The sequence below is a fragment of the Patiria miniata genome, unplaced genomic scaffold (assembly GCF_015706575.1).
Source record: "Patiria miniata isolate m_02_andy unplaced genomic scaffold, ASM1570657v1 HiC_scaffold_3, whole genome shotgun sequence".
NCBI classification, from domain to species: Eukaryota; Metazoa; Echinodermata; class Asteroidea; order Valvatida; family Asterinidae; genus Patiria; species Patiria miniata.
This window is the reverse complement of record NW_024037069.1, coordinates 34870237-34880701: the sequence shown is the minus strand read 5'-3', so window position 1 is coordinate 34880701 and position 10465 is coordinate 34870237.

The following is a 10465-nucleotide window of genomic DNA, read 5'->3' as shown; positions in this document are numbered from 1 at the left end:
TATAGATGACATTTACAGTGACGTAACTGATTGTTCGTCACGTGCACAGAGTATTTCAAATATATCCGAAACAGCTTGTGTTTGTCCACAAACACATTTCTAGTTTTCTTTTCTTTTTCTCTTTCAGACTCTTCTCCATAGGGTTTGTACACGTTTTTTCTTCTGCAAGGGCACTTTGGCACTTTCTTAAATTGCATCAACCTTAGACTTGGCACACACTTAGACCACCATCCACAGATGGTCCTAGAAGAAATTGGTAATCATGACGTCATCAAGTGTCAAGTTACGTAGCATTAAATGTGCATTGTTTGTCCATAGCTTTTGTACACGTTCTTTTCTCCATAGGGTTTGTACACGTTCTTTTCTCCATATGGTTTGTACACGTTCTTTTCTCCATTGGGTTTGTACACGTTCTTTTCTCCATAGGGTTTGCACACGTTCTTTTCTTCATAGGGTTGATATTGGGATCTGTTATATTTGATATATAGGTGAAATCATAGTGACTTTATTTGCTGTCATGTGAGGGCACCCTGACTTGGCATCGTTTCCATTCCCATGGCTCCCATCTTCTTTTCGCTTTTTCGCTTTGATTTTGGTTATATTCTTGTCAGACCTCGCACACAACTGTGGCACTGTTAAAGTTGTTTGCTGCCCTCTAGTGTTTTAAATGATAAACCTATAATGAAAAGTTCGAGATTGTCAGGATTATATTTCGAGGGGCAAAATTACATACAATCTGAGGAATCAATGTGTGCAGTTAAAAGGAGACAGTCATGTGACGAATGCAGGGGGCGGGGATAAAAGGATATCATCAGAGAAGGGCAAAATTGGATACCAAGTGATGATTTGGGCAGTCATAAACATGTAGGCTGATAACGTTTATAAAAAAAATCAGAAGTGCTTAGTAGAAGCACCCCCCCCCCCATTGCACAACCATGCCCATTGCCTACCATGTGGGAAAAAATCATCCTTGTTTGCCATTCAAGTGTCAATAAAAATGACTTCACACTATTTTTCATTTGTTTACCAGGTGGTTTGCTTTACATAATCACTCTTAGAATCAGAGACATGTGTCCTGAATTACAAAATCTTACACAAGTCAGATGTAACTCGGACACCAAAATTGGACCCTAAATTTATGGAATCACCCACCTACGCTTTGCACGCGCACACGTTCCCAAACGCAAAGAGAAGAGGACTGTGCACACATTGAACCACGTGGATTTAGGACGTCTGACATAAATCGACTTCACACACTTGGCACACACGGCAAAAACTTAGAATCCCAACACAAAGGTTCTGGGTTCGATAGCCGCCGATGGCCACGTCAATCGTTTTCATTCAAAGACAGAAAAAAACACCGAAACAGCTCGGTGTTTGTTTACCTACAAACACAACGTCCGTCTAGTTTTTTTTCTCCTTTTTCAGACTTTTTCTCCATAGGTTTAACACACGTTTCTTTTACAAGTCCACTTTGCAACTTTTTTAAATCCGATTGATTTCAGACTTGGTACATACTTAGACCACCACCCACAGATGGTCCTAGACGAAATTCGTGATCGTGACTTCATCAAGTGTCAGGTTACGTCACATTAAAGACGCATTTTTCCCCATAGGGTTTGTACATGTTTTAAAACGCTCCATTTCGGCACTTTCGTAAATCCAATCGACGTTATACTTGGTACACACTAAGACCATCACCCACAGGTGGTCCTTGAAGAAATTCGTGATCGTGACGTCATTAGGTGTCACGTTACTTCACATTAAAGATGCACATTTTCTCCATAGGTTTTGTACACGTTTTAAAACGCTCCACTTTGGCACTTTCGTTAATTTGATCGACTTTGTACTTAGTACACACTTAGACCACTACCCATAGATGGTCCTAGAAGAGATTCGTCATCGTGGCGTCATGAGGAGTCAGGTTACATCACATTAAAGATGCATTGTTTCCCTTGGTTTTGTATACGTTTTTCTTTAAACTAAACTTCGGAAATACAAGTCTGATTGGGTTAAAACTTGGTATGCATATTCACATGGATGTGTTATAGATAGAAATTGAAGTGGCATCATCATCAAACGTCACATTATATGCAATTTTTCTGTTGTGAACATTTTCTAGCAGAATTCGGCAAGATCTGACAGATTGGGCTATATCTCCAGAACAACAAGTCTGATTAGGTTAAACGTTGGTATGATCCTAAACCGGAATGTATTATAGATGAAAATTTAAAAGACGTCATGATGACGTCAACACGTGACATGTGACGTCACAATATAGGTGCATACTTTGAAGGCCTATATCTCCATTACTACAGTTCCGATTGGGTTGAAACTTGGTATGTACCTAAACCGGGATGTGTTGTAGATAAATATTTAGTTGACGTTACGATGACGTCATCACGTGATGTGACGTCGTCACGTGACATGAAACGTCATATTAAAAATTGCATATTTTCAAGGCCAATATCTACAGAACTACAAACTGATTGGGTTGAAACTTGGTATGCACCTCAACTGGGATATGTTTTAGATGAAAATTTAAGTGACGTCATGATTTAGTCATCACGTGACATGTTACGTCATATCAAATAGGCATATTTTCAAGGCCAGTATCTACAGAACTACAGGTCTGATTGGGTTGAAACTTGGTATGTATTTAAACCGGAATAATAGATGAAAATTGAAGTGACGTCACGATGACATCATCACGTGACATGAGACGTCGTACTAAACGTGCATATTTCGAAGGCCAATATTTACAGAACCACTGGTCCAATTATGTTGCAATTTAATATGTACCTAGACCGGGATGTAGATGAAAATTGAAGTGACGTCATGATGACGTCATCATGGGTTACGTGACGTCTCGTTAAAGATTAATAGATTCAATCTTTAAATTGAGAGACCTGAACATGATTTTTGCGGGAATTGATAGAATTATCGAGGGTCTTCATTTTTTAAATATGTGTAAATAAATCACATGACCCTTTCTTCTGGTTGAAACCGGAAGTGCTTTGTAATTTAAAATTGGTGAAAGACGTGAACTTGCTTTCAACGATGTTTGCTCTGGCTAAGTTGTTCTTTACCATAATATTATAGTAATAGATAAAACTTTATGTGTCGTCACCATGACGTAATCACGTGACATGTGACGTCATCATTCAAAGCCCTATGAGAATGGAATCACATATTATATGCAACCATATATTATAAACAGAACTACACATCCTTCGTTGATGGAACACATGTCACATGTCACAAAAAGCTATCAAAACAGGCCTATGTTTGTCCACAAACAAATGTCTAGTTATTTTTTTTCAGTCATTTTTGCCCATAGTATTTGTACACGTTTTTTTGTTACCGGCAATTTGGGCACTAAAATCAATCCGATTGACTTTATACTTGGCACACACTTATACCAGCATCTGAAGTTGTGTGCCGAACATTGACATCATCGTGACGTCATAATGAGTCACGTGACGTCACATTGTACGCGATTTTTCTATTGTGACCGTTTTCTAGCAGAATTCGGCTAGATCTGACAGATTGGGCTATATCTCCAGAACTACAGGTCCGATTGGGTTGAAAGTTGATATGTAATTAGACCGGGATGTCTGATAGATGAAAATTAACTAAACGTCATGATTACGTCATCACTTGACATATGACGTCATATAAAATAAGCATCTTTTGAAGGCCTATATCTCCAGAACTGCAAGTCCGATTAGGTTGAAACTTGGTATGTACCTTAACCGGGATGTGTCATAGATGAAAAGTGAATTGATGTCACGATGACATCATCACATGACATGTGCCGTCATATTAAACGTGCATCATTTGAAGGCCTTTATCTATAGAACTGCTAGTCCGATTGGGTTGAAACTTGGTATGTACCTAAGCCGGGGTGTTATAAAGATGAAAATTGAAGTGACGTCACGATGACGTCATCAAGTGACGTGTGACATCATAATTCAAAGCCCCATGAGAATGTAATCACAAATTATATGCCACCAACTTTACATGTCACATGTCACAAAAAATTACCGAAACAGCCCTGCGTTTGTCCACAAACATAAATCTAGTTTCTTTTTCAGTCATTTTGCCCATAGCATTTGTACACGTTTTTTTGTTGCCGGCACTTTAGGCACTAAAGTTAATCCGATTGACTTAATACTTGGCACACACTTATACCAGCATCTGAAGTTGTGTGCCGAATATTTACATTATCGTGACGTCAACATGAGTCACGTGACGTCACATTATATGGAATGTTTCTGTTGTGACCATTTTCTAGCAGAATTCGGCTAGATCTGACAGATTGAGCTATATATCCAGAACAACAGGTCCGATTGGGTTGAAAGTTGGTATGTACCGAAACCGGAATGTGTTATAGATGACAATTTAAGTGACGTCACGATGACGTCATCACGTGACATGTGACGTCACAATATAAGTGCATATTTTGAAGGCCTATATCTCCAGGACTACAGGTCCGATTGGGTTGAAAGTTGGTATGTACCTAAACCGGAATGTGTTTTCACTGGTCTCGGTCTTGGTCTCGGTCTCGGTCCCCTTTGGTCTCGATATTTTGGCTGGTCTCGAGTCGAGACCGGCAATATGTACCATTTACAGCTCGATCGATTACTTTGTGTTCACTTTTTTCAGTATCGTTGATAGTTAACACCTATGCTAGCCATCATGTTGTCAACCTTCTTAACCAGTCGTTACACATCGTGGTTGGTTTGGACTGCACGTTTGAAAGTCCCCAAAGTACATGTACATGTAAAGCTGCAGCTAGCTGCAATAAGGGCCATCCATTTTCGGGATTATGTAGTTTAGCCCACCGTTTTGGGGGTATTCACTGGTATTTGTGTATTCTTAAAATAACTGAGCTGCTCCAAATTAATGATATTTTTGACTCAACACAATCTTCTCTTAAATTAGGGATAGTATTTTGGAGAAAAAGTAAATTTTTCAACCTGATAACAAGTAATAAAAATCCATATCTGGTTACCGGCTCCAAACTTGTGGGTCTATGTATGTACCATATTCCATGACGAAAATCTACACAAAAAAATCAATATTTTCCATCTCCCAATTTTTAAAAGGTTTACAAGTCTTGGTAGAAGTTAAGTTCTATTATTATTTTAGAAAAAGAGAGGCCCAATGTAAAATTAAAATTAAATCTTTAAATATCCGTAGTAGTCATAGCTGAAACCAAGGGGTGACTGTGGAGTTTAGGATCTGAGTCCCTATAACAGATGAAACATCCATCTTTAATTTTTTACTTTTGTCAGGTTTTAACATTGCAAAAAAAAGTAAACATTTTCGCACAATGCGAAAATGTTTACTCATTTTTTTGCAACGGTAAAACATCGCACTCCTAAGTTAGAGTTTCAATAATATTAAAAACATTTTTTCTTAAAGGGTGGCAACAATATATGGAGCTGTTTTCAATGTTTGTAATTGATTGTACCAACAATAACAAATTCTGATGTCATGTTGTAATTTAAAGTATGAAGCAAACATGAAGAGCACCCGCATGACACAAGCAGGTACAAGCGATTCCTAGTTATCAATCACTTCCTTCATCAATACATTGTCTCAAGGACAGACGGCTCAGCTGTAATTATGTGTCTTGGTTTTTATTTAGATAATTGTTATTTATTATCCGCGGTCTCGGTCTCGGTCTTGGTCTCTGTCTCGGACTATATCGATCTCGGTCCGCTTTGAAGGCCCTGGTCTCGGTCTCCGTCTCGGTCTCGAAACTTTAGGTCTCGGTTTTGGTCTCGGTCTCAGACTATCCGGTCTCGACTATAACACTGGCGTCGCTCTATATATGTTTAATGCATCGCCTCATCCACCACACTGAAAACAACCATGGTGTCAATTTAACACCATTAGTATATATGTAAAACAACTACAACAATTATTTACACCAGTCATCTTATATTGATACTAGTGGTTTATAATCTAACACCGCTGTTTTTGTAGTGTAAGCGCCGCCAGAAATTCTTTGACTTCAACTGTGCAGCCACTCTTTCGAAAATGCCGGGACCACCACTCAAATTAAATTGAGAACTGAGTATTTGATAATATATGTATAAAACTTACAGCATAAACCAACCAGAAGTGGTAACATCAATGTTAGGCGTTTCCTCCTGATCCGTGTAGTTTGTTCGTCTCCTGTCGAGTCACCAGTTTTAGTGGAAGGCCTACAGGAAAATGGCCGTGCCTTTAGGCTAATCAACATTGATGTTTGTTTTTCCTCAAAAATGTGTATTTCTCGCCAAATCTCATGCGCGGTTCGGGGGGGGGGGGAAAAAAAGAGAGAGAGAGAGAGGGGGGGGGGGGGGGGTAGCCCCCCGAAACGCTTGTCTAGCACGCTTGAAATGGCAGTATCAAATGTTACAAAGTGACGTCCCATGTGAACCGTTTCCCCCTAAACAAAAATAGTCGTGAGAAAGGGGCATTTGTACACTGTGTATGATTGTAGGATTTTATCAGCGTTCCCTATTGAAAATATGGTACGAGCCCCCCCCCCCCCCCCCCCCCCCCACTCTCCCCCCTCACCTATTGATTTTCGAAGTGTATGGAAAAGAACAAATACCGTCTACATTTCAGCACGCCACCCTGCACAAATTCCTGGTTCCACCCTGGCTAGCTACCAACCCCCCCCCCCCAAATACAGGCACGGTCGCACTGATTTGCACGCAAACATTGTGCATGACATCGCCAGAATTCAAAGTGCTAATGTATACGTCATCGTTTGACGAGTCGATGTGGTATTGATACGACAACGCCAGGCACCATGCAGAATTTATTATGCTTATGCAATACGTCATCGTATAGTCGGGAACCATGACGAGTCGATGTGGTATGTATATGACAACGCTCTAGGCACCATGGATACCGCCCAGCCACTATTTTCAGAATCGGCTTCTTTAAAGTCTCATGACTGAATAACATGAAAACAGACTATTCTACATACAATCACAGCAATTGTTGTATAGTCATCCTTACTTAAGTGTAAAGATCCAGTGTTTTGACCGATTCTGAATGCTGTATACAGATTTAGGTTGAGTCGCTATGAGGAGATATGCATTCTCACTTACCTTATATAATCAGCTATGTCGTGTTTCTCCCGTCTGAGGGACACCTGAAGAAACAACAATTACAACATGTACATATTCTCCTGAATTTTGAAATAATAATTTAGGGAAACAGGGTTTTCCTTTGGACATCACATAGTGCCAAGAAATCTTGACAATGAGACTTAAGGGTTTGCATGATGGACATGATCGATGGATGGGAGGTTTGCGGTAACACCATGTGAATGATATCTCTATGTGAGTTGTGTGGTTCTGAGAAGAACCAGTTGGTTTAATTCCACGTTTCCAACAGTATGCTCTGTTCGTCATCAGGAGACTGCCGGACTCTTGCAGGTGTGGTAGTGAAAGTAAACAAACATCCCATCCAGTAAGATTGAAGCATGTTTAATCTTACTGCTAGAAACAAGTTTTCAGTTCTTAATGTGGAAAGAGAACACGTGCAAGCTGAACCGGCCATTGAGGAAAAATGGAGTGCTGTTAGAGAAAATATGTTTGAAGCAATGGAAGCGGTTTTGCCGAAGAGACAAAGAGTGAAAAAGCATAAGTAGATGAAAGATGGGATCATTGAGTTGATGAACAAAGATAGACAAAGAGACGAACATCTCCAGAGTACAAAGAGATTGATAAGGAAATTGATTGCAAAAAATAAGTAAACATTTTTAATAGATATTTGTTCCTATTTTTCTCCGAGGTTCATTCCCCCCCCCCAAAAAAAATATTGATGGCTGTACAATTTACAATGTTACAAATCAACTGATATGAGGGAAACAAGATGCAATGAAATAATGAATTGAAAGGGACTAAGATAATTTCTTTTTCACTGTTGATCTTTTCTATATACTTGTTTAAACGTTTGATTAAGGGGCTTTTTTACGTTGACGATTTCCTGACGTGCAAGACATCGGGACACGTATGTTTGGCAATGTACCGTCGGGAACACTTCTCTTGCGTTATTTCTTAAATGTTGCGAATGTCTGACCGAACACTTACCGTATTCACAGGGCCCATGCAAAGTTTACAATGCAAACCTTGGAAATACATCTTTGTGACACATTTCACCTTATTTGCAAGTTTTATTTTCCATTTTTAGGGGTGTTTTTTAGTGCCTTCTCCGTTTTTATGCTAATGCAAAGTTTCATATTCATTAGAAAACCAGTGATGGGATTCCGAACATGATTAATGTTACACGGCTATTTCAGCAAAAATAAGTTGCTAGATTTTTGGATATTTTGCTACCATAATTTTTGTATTTGGTGATTATATGATATGTCAGTACATGGCAGTAAGCCAATGACCAACCCTTTCCCACCAATGTTTTCAATTAGCAAATTTTGTATGAATAATTTGAAAGAAAAAACCTAAACTGAACATAACAGTGTCTTCCTGAAATGACATCACAGTAACAGCGTTAGTCTAAAAATCATGGAAACTTTTAAACGTTTAAAGAAGTGCACATTTGCAATAAGATAAACCCCAAAAGTGTTGTCAAATGCGTAGTTTCTTACATTTCACAGAGTTGCGCAAACAGAATTCCTACGAAAATTAAGAAAGAAAAGTCAATCATTCTACGGTTTGAAGTCATCAAATATGATTTACGATAAGGAACAAGAACACGTATGCAGTCTTAAAAGATGTTTGACAAAATGTGAAACATGTTTGCCCATTAATGAAAACGAATGCCTGATCAACCCTTTAGACAAAATTGAATGAACAACGTGATACTTTTAACATGAATGCATCTTTAATAGGGACGAGTGAAGCTAAAAGGCGCTAGAATGCTCGGATAGTGAAATAGAATGATTCTTTTTTATTGTCGAATGCCGATCTGCGTGATCTTTCAATTTCAATCTAAATCGAATGAGCCAGGCGTTAAATTGAATGAAAACTTGGTGAAATTGGCCAGGAAAACCTATAATAGAACTTAACTTCTACCAAGACTTGTAAACCTTTTAAAAATGGGGAGATGGAAAATATTGATTTTTTTTTTTAAATTTCCGACATGGAATATTGTACATACATAGACCCACAAGTTTGGAGGTGGTAACCAGATATTGATTTTTATTGCAGGATAATCAGGTTGAAAAAAATTTCTCCAAAATACTGACCCAAATTTAAGAGAAGATTGTGTTGAGTCGAAAATGTAGTTCATTTGGAGCAGCTCAGTTATTTTAAAACGGTGGGCTAAACTACACAATCCCCGAAAATGGTAGGCCCTTTTTGCAGCTAGCTGCAGCGTTACATGTACATGTGTGACGGAACAAGCCGTCAGTGTTTCGCCTGGGTGGCGAACCTAACCCCTTTATTTGTAAAGAGGCAAAGTGCGCCCTTAAACACGCACGAACTGTAAGTTTTCGTCAGTTGCAATCTAGCCATCGATGAGTAAACAATGTATGTGAGTCAGAGCAACGTGGTTCAATCGAGAGGTTTATACTCTTGAACCACACAACATGACGTGATAATTATCTCGTGCGCACGAGATATTATGTCGGGCGCACGAGATAAAAAAATAATTTTGGATGTCCCTTTAGGGGCTCCGTAACTTCATAAAACTCCGTAACTCCGTAAGGCCAAAAAAGTCTCCGGTTTCTGGTATGGAGCTTGCCCAAAAAGTGATGCGGCGCAGCGGCTTTTTTTTTTTTTTTTACCTGATTTTTTTGCTTCAAATGTTTACATTGGGCGCATTGTTCAAGCTGTGCGCGTTGCTGCTTAGTTGAGCTGTTAACTCCCAAGTGTAATTAAGAGTAATTTCGTGTAAATACTTCATATAAGTGTCCACGCTCAAAAAATCGAATTTTTTTAACTTTGTGGGATGAAAGGATTTAGGGAGCAAGTTACCAAAATAGACTTTTCAAACTTTATTTTGCCCGTTGCCATGGTTACGGGCCATTATGTGTTTTGGCCATTTTGAGACTGCAAAAATTCATTTTTCGCGTTATTTCCAAAGGTCATCCAGCCAAACTGCAAAGTTATGTCACAAAAGTAACTATATCACGACGAAGTATCATCCATACCCTTCCAAGAAAAAATAGAAACACTTCTGAAAAATCTCCTTTATATTATTTTTAGGCCCTATAATACAGCATGTTTTTACAACTAGCAAAACTGCATTTTTTTACACCATTTTTAACCCTCCAAAATGGCACTTGCCAGGGCACTCAGAATAATTTTCCTTTCGGTTATGGTTAGTTCAGACATTGGTCTTTTCATATCTGGTGAGAAAATGTTGGGTTATTGTATAGCCTTTATGCAGTAGCGCTCCAAAAATGTTAAATTTCACAAAAACCTTAAAAAGTGTATTTTCAGTGTTTTCCTTTGTTTTGAGTAATGACTTGTATAATTGGTATTGTTCA